Below are 11,112 nucleotides of genomic sequence, written 5' to 3'. Positions count from 1 at the left end.
TGTGTTTTAATTTTCTCTCAAAAAACTCACTTTTGAATACTTTGAAACTTGTGTATAAATTATGACCCCTAGGCCTTTATTTATAGAGTTATGGAAAAGGAATCGTAATCCTAGTAGGATGCGAATTAATTGGAATTAGAATCCTACATGAATTCTATTTAATTAATTTATCCAATTAGGAATAGAAATTTAATCATACACTGACTCTTGTAGATTCAGGAATCACGCATGAGCACAAACTCACACACACACGGCAGCCACAAGGGCTGCCCATGCGCGTGCGAGCAGCAGCCCGCGTAGCACGGCCCACGCAGCCGTGGCCTTTGGCGCGCGCTGGGCCTGCCTTGCGGTAGGCCTGGGCGCTGCCTTGGCTGGGCTTGTGGCGCGCATGCTTGCTGGGCGATTGGCCCCGGCTTCGTGCTGGGCCTTCGTCCGGCAAGCCTCGTCCGATGCTAATTCGTACGATACGCTTCCGATTAAATTTCCATTTCCGGAATCTATTTCCGATACGAACAATATTTAATATTTCCGATTCCGGAATTAATTTCCGTTTCGAACAAATATTTAATATTTCCGTTTCCGGAATTATTTTCCGATTCCGGCAATATTTCCGATTCTGACAATATTTCCGTTTCCGGTAATATTTCCGATTCTGGTAATATTTCCATTTCCAATAATATTTTCCGATACGTACCATGTTTCCGTTTCCGGCAACATCTACGACTTGGATAATATTCATATTTCCGATACGATCCATATTTCCGTTTCCGGCAATATCATCGTTTCCGGAGTATTCATTTCTTGCCTGTGACGATCTTAGCTCCCACTGAAACCAAGATCCGTCGGTTCCGAATATTCATAGATGGAGTATTTAATGCCATTAAATACTTGATCCGTTTACGTACTATTTGTGTGACCCTACGGGTTCAGTCAAGAGTAAGCTGTGGATTAATATCATTAATTCCACTTGAACTGAAGCGGCCTCTAGCTAGGCATTCAGCTCACTTGATCTCACTGAATTATTAACTTGTTAATTAATACTGAACCGCATTTATTAGACTTAACATAGAATGCATACTTGGACCAAGGGCATTATTTCCTTCAGTCTCCCACTTGTCCTTAGGGACAAGTGTGCATTTCCTAATTCCTTTGTCGCTCGATGCTTGCTCTTGAACATAAGGTAAGAGTTGTCATCCTTATTATGTCCAGAGGTGTTCCTCGGTTTCAGAGTTCAACTGATCAAATAAACAGATAATCATAGCCTATGATTCATCCGAGCACGGCCATGCATTTCACAGTTTCTAGCTCTCCGAGTGGCCTTGTACAACTTTTAAGCATCTCATCCCGATTTATGGGAGGACAATCCCAATCTTGCGATCTTGAGATTAGACTTCGTTTGATAGGTGATTACCTGAGCGTTGCCTTTATAGCCTCCTTTTACGGTGCGACGGTTGGTCAACGTCAAAGCAACCAGTTCTCAAACAAGTAATCTCAAATCACTCAGGTATTGAGGATTTAGTGTCTAATAATTTAATGAAATTTACTTATGACAGACTTTCATCTCTTACAGTAAAGTTTCATAGGTCTTGTCCGATACTAGTCTTCCCAAAGTAAGTATCTATGCAAATGATTATGACATTGCCATGTCCACATAGTTCAAGAAACAGAACTACTAGTCATCTTGCACTCTAATCGTCTAACGTTTTCTATGCGTCCAATTTTATAGAAAACTCCGATTAGGGACCATTTTCAACCTTTGACATTCAAGTTCACTTGATAGACATTTCTTAGTCACAGGACTGGTCCTGACAGTCTATCTTGAATATATCGTCAAATTGAAGGGACTCATCATTTAATAAACCACAAATTAAATGGAAAAATGAATTTCTTTCATTTATTGTGAATGATTAACCAATAATGTTTTACAAAGATTTAAACTCTAAAACTTTAAAACATTAAACAGAGACATCAAAGCCATTCTCCAATATGCTTGATTCCCATAGCTGCAGTGTGCGAGTTGTGCTTCGCTTGCGGCAGAGGTTTAGTTAATGGATCTGATATGTTGTCATCAGTTCCAATTTTGCTTATCTCGACTTCTTTTCTTTCAACGAACTCTCGTAGAAGGTGAAATCTACGAAGTACATGCTTGACTCTCTGGTGGTGTCTAGGCTCTTTTGCCTGTGCAATAGCTCCGTTATTATCACAATACAGGGCTATTGGTCCTTTAATGGAGGGGACTACACCAAGTTCTCCTATGAACTTCCTTAGCCATATAGCTTCCTTTGCTGCTTCATGTGCAGCAATGTACTCCGCTTCAGTTGTAGAATCCGCAATGGTGCTTTGCTTAGCACTTTTCCAGCTTACTGCTCCTCCGTTGAGGCAGAAGACAAACCCAGACTGTGATCTGAAATCATCTTTGTCGGTTTGGAAACTTGCGTCCGTATAGCCTTTAACAATTAATTCATCATCTCCACCATAGACCAGGAAGTCATCTTTGTGCCTTTTCAGGTACTTCAGAATGTTCTTGGCAGCAGTCCAATGCGCCTCTCCTGGGTCTGACTGGTATCTGCTCGTAGCACTGAGTGCGTACGCAACATCCGGGCGTGTACATATCATAGCATACATTATTGAACCAATCAATGATGCATATGGAATCCCATTCATTCGTCTACGCTCATCAAGTGTTTTTGGGCACTGAGTCTTGCTTAGAGTCATTCCATGAGACATGGGTAGGTAGCCTCGCTTGGAGTCCGCCATCTTGAACCTATCAAGCACCTTATTGATATAAGTGCTTTGACTAAGTCCAATCATCTTTTTAGATCTATCTCTGTAAATCTTGATGCCCAATATGTACTGTGCTTCTCCTAGATCCTTCATCGAAAAACATTTCCCAAGCCAAATCTTGACAGAGTTCAACATAGGAATGTCATTTCCGATAAGCAATATGTCGTCGACATATAATACTAGGAAAGCAATTTTGCTCCCACTGACCTTCTTGTATACACAAGATTCGTCCGCGTTCTTGATGAAACCAAAGTCACTGACTGCTTCATCAAAACGTATATTCCAGCTCCTGGATGCCTGCTTCAATCCGTAGATTGACTTCTTTAGCTTGCATACCTTTTTAGCATTCTTTGGATCCTCAAAACCTTCAGGCTGTGTCATAAACACAGTTTCTGTTAAAACGCCATTTAAGAAAGCAGTTTTGACATCCATCTGCCATATTTCGTAATCGTAATATGCAGCGATTGCTAACATTATTCGAATAGACTTTAGCATTGCAACTGGTGAAAAGGTTTCATCGTAATCCACACCGTGGACTTGCCTGTAACCTTTTGCAACCAATCTAGCTTTGAAAACTTCAAGTTTCCCATCCTTGTCCTTTTTCAGTTTGAAAACCCATTTGCTTCCAATGGCTTGGTAGCCATCTGGCAAATCGACCAAATCCCATACTTGGTTTTCAGACATGGAGTCTAATTCAGATTGCATGGCTTCTTGCCACTGCTTGGAGCTAGGGCTCGTCATAGCTTGCTTGTAAGTCGCAGGTTCATCACTTTCAAGTAATAGAACGTCATAGCTCTCGTTCGTCAAAATACCTAAGTACCTTTCCGGTTGAGATCTATATCTTTGCGATCTACGCGGGGTAACATTTCTAGATTGACCATGATTCTCACCAGATTCTTCTAAAGATCTCTGAGTTTCATCCTGAATGTCATCTTGAGCATTCTCTAGAGTTTGTTGTTCGACTCGAATTTCTTCGAGGTCTACTTTTCTCCCACTTGTCATTTTGGAAATGTGATCCTTCTCCAAAAAGACACCATCTCGAGCAACAAATACTTTGTTCTCAGATGTATTGTAGAAGTAATACCCCTTTGTTTCCTTTGGATAGCCCACAAGGATACATTTGTCAGATTTTGGATGAAGTTTGTCTGAAATTAATCGTTTGACGTATACTTCACATCCCCAAATCTTAAGAAAAGACACATTTGGAGGCTTTCCAAACCATAATTCGTATGGAGTCTTTTCGACAGCTTTAGACGGAGCTCTATTTATAGTGAGTGCAGCTGTATTTAGTGCATGTCCCCAAAATTCTAATGGAAGTTCGGCCTGACCCATCATTGACCTGACCATGTCTAGCAAGGTTCCGTTCCTCCGTTCTGACACACCGTTCCATTGTGGTGTTCCAGGAGGAGTCAATTCTGATAGAATTCCACATTCTTTCAGATGGTCATCAAATTCATAGCTTAGATATTCACCGCCTCTATCAGACCGCAGTGCCTTAATCTTCTTGCCTAATTGATTCTCTACTTCACTCTGAAATTCCTTGAATTTGTCAAAGGATTCAGACTTATGCTTCATTAGGTAGACATAACCATACCTACTGAAGTCATCAGTGAAAGTGATAAAGTAGCTGAAACCACCTCTAGCATTTGTACTCATTGGTCCACATACATCTGTATGGATTAAACCCAATAGTTCATTTGCTCTTTCTCCAACTTTAGAGAAAGGTTGCTTTGTCATTTTGCCAAGTAAACATGATTCGCATTTACCATAATCCTCTAAGTCAAATGGTTCTAGAATTCCTTCTCTTTGAAGTCTTTCTAAGCGTTTCAAGTTTATATGGCCTAATCGACAATGCCACAGATAGGTGAGATCTGAATCATCCTTTTTGGCCTTTTTGGTATTTATGTTATATACTTGTTTGTCGTGATCTAATAAATAAAGTCCATTGACTAATCTAGCAGATCCATAAAACATCTCTTTAAAATAAAACGAACAACTATTGTCTTTTATTATAAAGGAAAATCCCTTAGCATCTAAGCAAGAAACTGAAATGATGTTTTTAGTAAGACTTGGAACATGGAAACATTCTTCCAGTTCCAAAACTAGCCCGGAGGGCAACGACAAATAGTAGGTTCCTACAGCTAATGCAGCAATCCGTGCTCCATTTCCCACTCGTAGGTCGACTTCACCCTTGCTTAACTTTCTACTTCTTCTTAGTCCCTGTGGATTGGAACATAAGTGTGAGCCACAACCTGTATCTAATACCCAAGAAGTTGAATTAGCAAGTATACAGTCTATAACGAAAATACCTGAAGATGGAACGACTGTTCCGTTCTTCTGATCTTCCTTTAGCTTTGGACATTCTCTTTTGTAATGGCCTATTCCATCACAATAAAGACAGCTTGATGTGGACTTGTCCTGCTTTGATTTAGCATTGCCCTTGGACTTTCCACCTTTCTTGAATGGTCTCTTTCTAGCCTTGAGTAAATCTTTGGCTTCAGAGTCCAGTACTATTTCAGCCTTTCTGACAAGGTGAATAAATTCTGCAACTGTTTCTTCTCTTGGTTCACTTAGGTATTGTTGCTTGAAGCAACCAAACCCACTGTGTAGTGAATTGAGCAAGACAGAGACTGCCATCCTTTCGCTTATTGGTGTTCCTAGTAGACTTAGGCGATCAAAATATGAACACATAAGATCCACATGGAACCTCAGTGGGACGCCTACCCTCTGTTTAGTGCGAAGGAGCTGAACATGTGTTTCTTGGACCTCCATCCTATAACACCTGTTGGGAGAACTAACCTTTAGCCCAGACATTGATTCAATCAACTCATGGACGTTCAGGTCCCTGTCCTCCGTACTTCCACGACAGATATCCCTCAGATTCTTGATGAGCGTAAAAGGTTCATAGGCTACAAACCTTCTAGCCCAATCATCAGGGATATTGTTCAGCATGAGACTCATAACCTTTTTGAGATCCGCATCCCAGGCGTAAAATCTCTCAGGGGTCATGTCTCTGGCATAGTAGCTTGGCATGGGATGTGATAGTACATACTCAAGTCCATTGAGTTTGACTATTTCAACTAGCTTAGCTTCCCATTCAAGAAAATTTGTCAGGTTCAGCTTGACCATAAGCTCAGAACCCATGATGATGTTTTGATTGTTGTTTGCCATATTAAAACTACAATTGAAAAGAATAAACAAATAAATAACCATTCACAGTTTCTCTTAATAAACTTAAATTCTAGCATACATGCATAATTCAATGTTTATTAAGCATTTTATTCAAGTTATGTGTTCCGGCAGGTGTGAATAAAATGATTCCAAGATCCTAAAATCATTGAAGAACTAAGCACAGTTTGTCGACTTAATCCTAGAACATCTTAGGTAAGCAAAAGCCTTTTGCTAATAGTCTAGAAACTATTCTTGGTTGATAGGTACGTCTAAGAACTTATTAGGTAAACCTATCGAATTTGCCACGACATAAAAGGACTCCTTACTTATATCGTTGAGTTTCACCAAAACTAACATGTACTCACAATTATTTGTGTACCTTGCCCCTTTAGGACCAATAAGTAACACCTCGCTGAGCGAAAACTATTACTAGATTGATGTAAAGGATATCCAAGCAAGTGTATATTTTGGCATGGCACCTTTTAACTCAATTTTTAAGTTTGGAACTTAAGGCTCTTACTATGTTGGTTAGATTTTAAGTGAACTAAAATCCTTAATCATGCAACATAATCAAGCTTATGATCTCATGCATTTTAAGACATATTTAAAACAATAAATAACTTAAAACATGCATAAGATATTTGTGATCTAGTATGGCCCGACTTCATCTTGAAGCTTTGACTTCAAAGTCCGTCTTGAAAATCTCCGTGGGAGGCACCATTTTCTTCAAATAGGATAAGCTATAACTAATTACAACTATTTGATGGTTCGCAGACCATATTTGAATTGAAAAATAACTTTGGTACTTTAGACCAATTACATTCAAATTAATGGTACGCAGACCATATTTTCTATCCTATTTGGGCCATACTAGTCACTTCATAACCTGCAAAACAGTACATATACAATATATACCATTCACCCATTCATTATCATGAATGGCCCACATAGCTGGTTAGTAAAACACATTATGCATCACGTAAACATTTGCAGCAATTAATCAAGGGCACCAATAATCTACCAATTATTCAGTCCTTATTAATTCTAATCAAGTTGTTTTAACCTTAAGGATTTGTAGACCTAATCAAGAGTTTATGACTAAAAAGCGCTCCCACTTAAACCAATAAATTCATATGCTTTACCAATTTTAAACATAAAAATGTATTTCTAGTCCAACCGGAAACATACAAATTTAATTAAAATTTAAAGCTCATATAAATTTATAATTGAATCCAAAAGGTTTAATTTAATTTCAGTCGCATTTAAATTAATTCATGATTTTAATTTTAGTAAAATAATTAGAATAAATTCCATTTATTATAATTATAATATTCAAAATTAAAATCCAAGAAATTAATTCAAATTATTAATTTTAAAATTAATTAAAATTACGTGAACTGAAATTTTCAAATTAAACATTCAAAACGATCTAATCGTAACGCAAAACACCCTATGCGTTGCACGCCCATGGGCCGTACGCACACAGCCATTGCTGGCCATGTGCGCGCAGCCCATGCGCCCGTTGCATAGCCGCTGCTGTCCTATCGCAAGCCTCCGCACAGCGCCCCATCGCACGCGAGCTATCGCTCGCAGTGCGCGCGCGCGAGATCGCTCGCTGGGCGCGCTGGCTCGCTCGCTGTGCGCGCGAGCCATCGCTCGCTGGGGCGCGACATCGCTCGCTGGGCGAGCGACATCGCGCACTGCGCGCGCGAGCCATCGCTCGCTGGGGCGCAACATCGCTCGCTGGGCGAGCGACATCGCGCGCTGCGCGCGCGAGCAGTGCTGGGCGCAGCGCTCGTGGCACGCGAGCTTGCGCTCGCTGCGCGCGAGGCTGCGCGCTCTTGTGCGAGGCAGCGCGCGTTGTGGCGCAGCTCGCTTGCTGCCCACACGCGACTGCCTTGGCTCGCCCTTCGCCCATGCCCATTCGTTCATTGCTCGTGGCACACGACACAAGGCAGGGCTGCTGCCTTGTGCTCGTGCACTACGCCCTTGCTCATTGCATTCGTGCCGCACGGGCGACGAGCTCCCTTGCTCGTCGTCGCATGCCCGCATTATACAACACCCCTTAAGGGTAACACGAAGCGTCCATTGCTTCGTGCGTGCAAGTTATTTGAACGAATCGCATAAAAATTTAAATTTTATATTTAAAATTAATGACAAATTAATAAATATTATTAATTTCATAATTTTAGGGCGAAAAATCGAAAATTTATTATCCAATTGATTTCCGATTGATATGGATTCAAGTCTAGGTCATAAAAATTTAAAATTTATCGTAAATTTACAATTTTTATGGTGGTTTTTAATCATAGGTTTCTAATTAAATTACAATTAATTATGAAAATCAAATTAATTCTAAATTATTCTAATTTTCAACAAATTAATCATAATTACAAATTAGATTGCATAATTAACAAGACTAGGCATTCAAACTTGTTAAACATATGCAGTAGGTCAATCAAAAATTCAAGATTTATCAACAAGAATCGCAAATATTTAATTTAACATCTTAAATTTACGAAATTTTGCATTCGAAAAACTAAAACCTTCGAAAAGTCATAGTTAGGCTTCGAATTTGAGAATTCTGGGTTCGGCAGAAAAATACTATTTTTGTCAAAATTTTAGAATGCCTTTTACATGCGGAATTGACACAAAAATCACTCAATTCGGATGAGTAATGAAGAAACTGCCGAAAAACTGCGTACATATATTTAAATAAACGCAATTTGCAATTAATTAACAATTACGAAAATTAATCACCCCTTTTAATTCTTGCAAATTTGTAATATTTAACCATGTTCATGCAATTTAGATTATGAAAATAATAAGGGGCTCGTGATACCACTGTTAGGTTATGATACATATGACATTACATAGATCATGCGGAAACAACCATTAACCCAAGACAACATATTATTTACACATAATCATATAGCATAATTTAGATGCATACTCTTTGTTGCGTGCCCTCCCTAGCTGCGCCCGAACCGAACAAGAACAAGTCTTTTAGGACTCCAAGTGTCGTCCCTCCGTAGATAGTCCACAGCACGTCCGGATCCGCCTTAAGATTGACCAACTAGAATCGCCCTTAAGGTACTAGAAAATTTCGGCACTTTATGAGCAAGATGTGTGTTTTAATTTTCTCTCAAAAAACTCACTTTTGAATACTTTGAAACTTGTGTATAAATTATGACCCCTAGGCCTTTATTTATAGAGTTATGGAAAAGGAATCGTAATCCTAGTAGGATGCGAATTAATTGGAATTAGAATCCTACATGAATTCTATTTAATTAATTTATCCAATTAGGAATAGAAATTTAATCATACACTGACTCTTGTAGATTCAGGAATCACGCATGAGCACAAACTCACACACACACGGCAGCCACAAGGGCTGCCCATGCGCGTGCGAGCAGCAGCCCGCGTAGCACGGCCCACGCAGCCGTGGCCTTTGGCGCGCGCTGGGCCTGCCTTGCGGTAGGCCTGGGCGCTGCCTTGGCTGGGCTTGTGGCGCGCATGCTTGCTGGGCGATTGGCCCCGGCTTCGTGCTGGGCCTTCGTCCGGCAAGCCTCGTCCGATGCTAATTCGTACGATACGCTTCCGATTAAATTTCCATTTCCGGAATCTATTTCCGATACGAACAATATTTAATATTTCCGATTCCGGAATTAATTTCCGTTTCGAACAAATATTTAATATTTCCGTTTCCGGAATTATTTTCCGATTCCGGCAATATTTCCGATTCTGACAATATTTCCGTTTCCGGTAATATTTCCGATTCTGGTAATATTTCCATTTCCAATAATATTTTCCGATACGTACCATGTTTCCGTTTCCGGCAACATCTACGACTTGGATAATATTCATATTTCCGATACGATCCATATTTCCGTTTCCGGCAATATCATCGTTTCCGGAGTATTCATTTCTTGCCTGTGACGATCTTAGCTCCCACTGAAACCAAGATCCGTCGGTTCCGAATATTCATAGATGGAGTATTTAATGCCATTAAATACTTGATCCGTTTACGTACTATTTGTGTGACCCTACGGGTTCAGTCAAGAGTAAGCTGTGGATTAATATCATTAATTCCACTTGAACTGAAGCGGCCTCTAGCTAGGCATTCAGCTCACTTGATCTCACTGAATTATTAACTTGTTAATTAATACTGAACCGCATTTATTAGACTTAACATAGAATGCATACTTGGACCAAGGGCATTATTTCCTTCATGGATGACATTACAGTTTGTTTCTAATGAGATTCTAAAACACAAAGGCAACAATGATTACCAACTTCCACACAACAAGAAGAAGATTTTAGAAGATGAAGGCAGACTGCCAGAGCAAGTCAAAGCACCTATATGGGCAGTTAATGAATGCATGCAACTCTATGATGAATGGAAAGCAAACCAGTGAAGCAAAGTGAAAACAATTAGATAACTTTTTGTGTTTTGGGGACATGTTTTTAAATTGACAAGTAAAACCAATGTGTCACTTTTGTAAGCTTAAATGCAAGCATAACATGTAGGCAAAATATTTTGTAAGCATATCTTTTGGAAGCATCAATGAATGAATCTCATGTTTAAGTTTAGTAAAGTTTTTTTTCTTCATTCTTATTCACATCAATATAGAGTAATCAAGGCAAGGCAATAAACAAGGCAGCATTGGCAGAAAAAGTACAAGGCACAAGAGGTAAGGCAGCATTGGCAACACTATAAACAAGGCAGCATTGGGTTCTTAAGAACAAGGCAGCATTTGCAATATCACAACTCTAAACACATCGGCTTCAAAATGGAAATAAATAATAAAATCACATCATTTTCAGATGGAAATTATTCCCATTTTGAAACCGATGCGTCAAAAGATGTAATTTTGACAAAAACAATCAATTCATCATTGATAACACATGGAATATGCCTCACATAAACAAAGATTCATAAATATCTCAGAATGTCCCCAAAAATCATTGAATCAAACCCTTTCCAATTAAACTTAGCTCCTGAAAAACATCATGGATGCTAATGGTGCATGAGTTTGATTGAAAAACAAAGGGTTTGACACTCATAAAATGAAGACTCATCACAGATCACAAGGCGTAAGTACAAAAACTTTATCACATCACATCTCTAAACACATCGGCATCCAAATGGAAAGA

Source organism: Spinacia oleracea, chromosome 2 (genome assembly GCF_020520425.1).
Source record: "Spinacia oleracea cultivar Varoflay chromosome 2, BTI_SOV_V1, whole genome shotgun sequence".
Taxonomy (NCBI): Eukaryota; Viridiplantae; Streptophyta; class Magnoliopsida; order Caryophyllales; family Amaranthaceae; genus Spinacia; species Spinacia oleracea.
Note: the sequence above shows the minus strand (reverse complement) of the source record.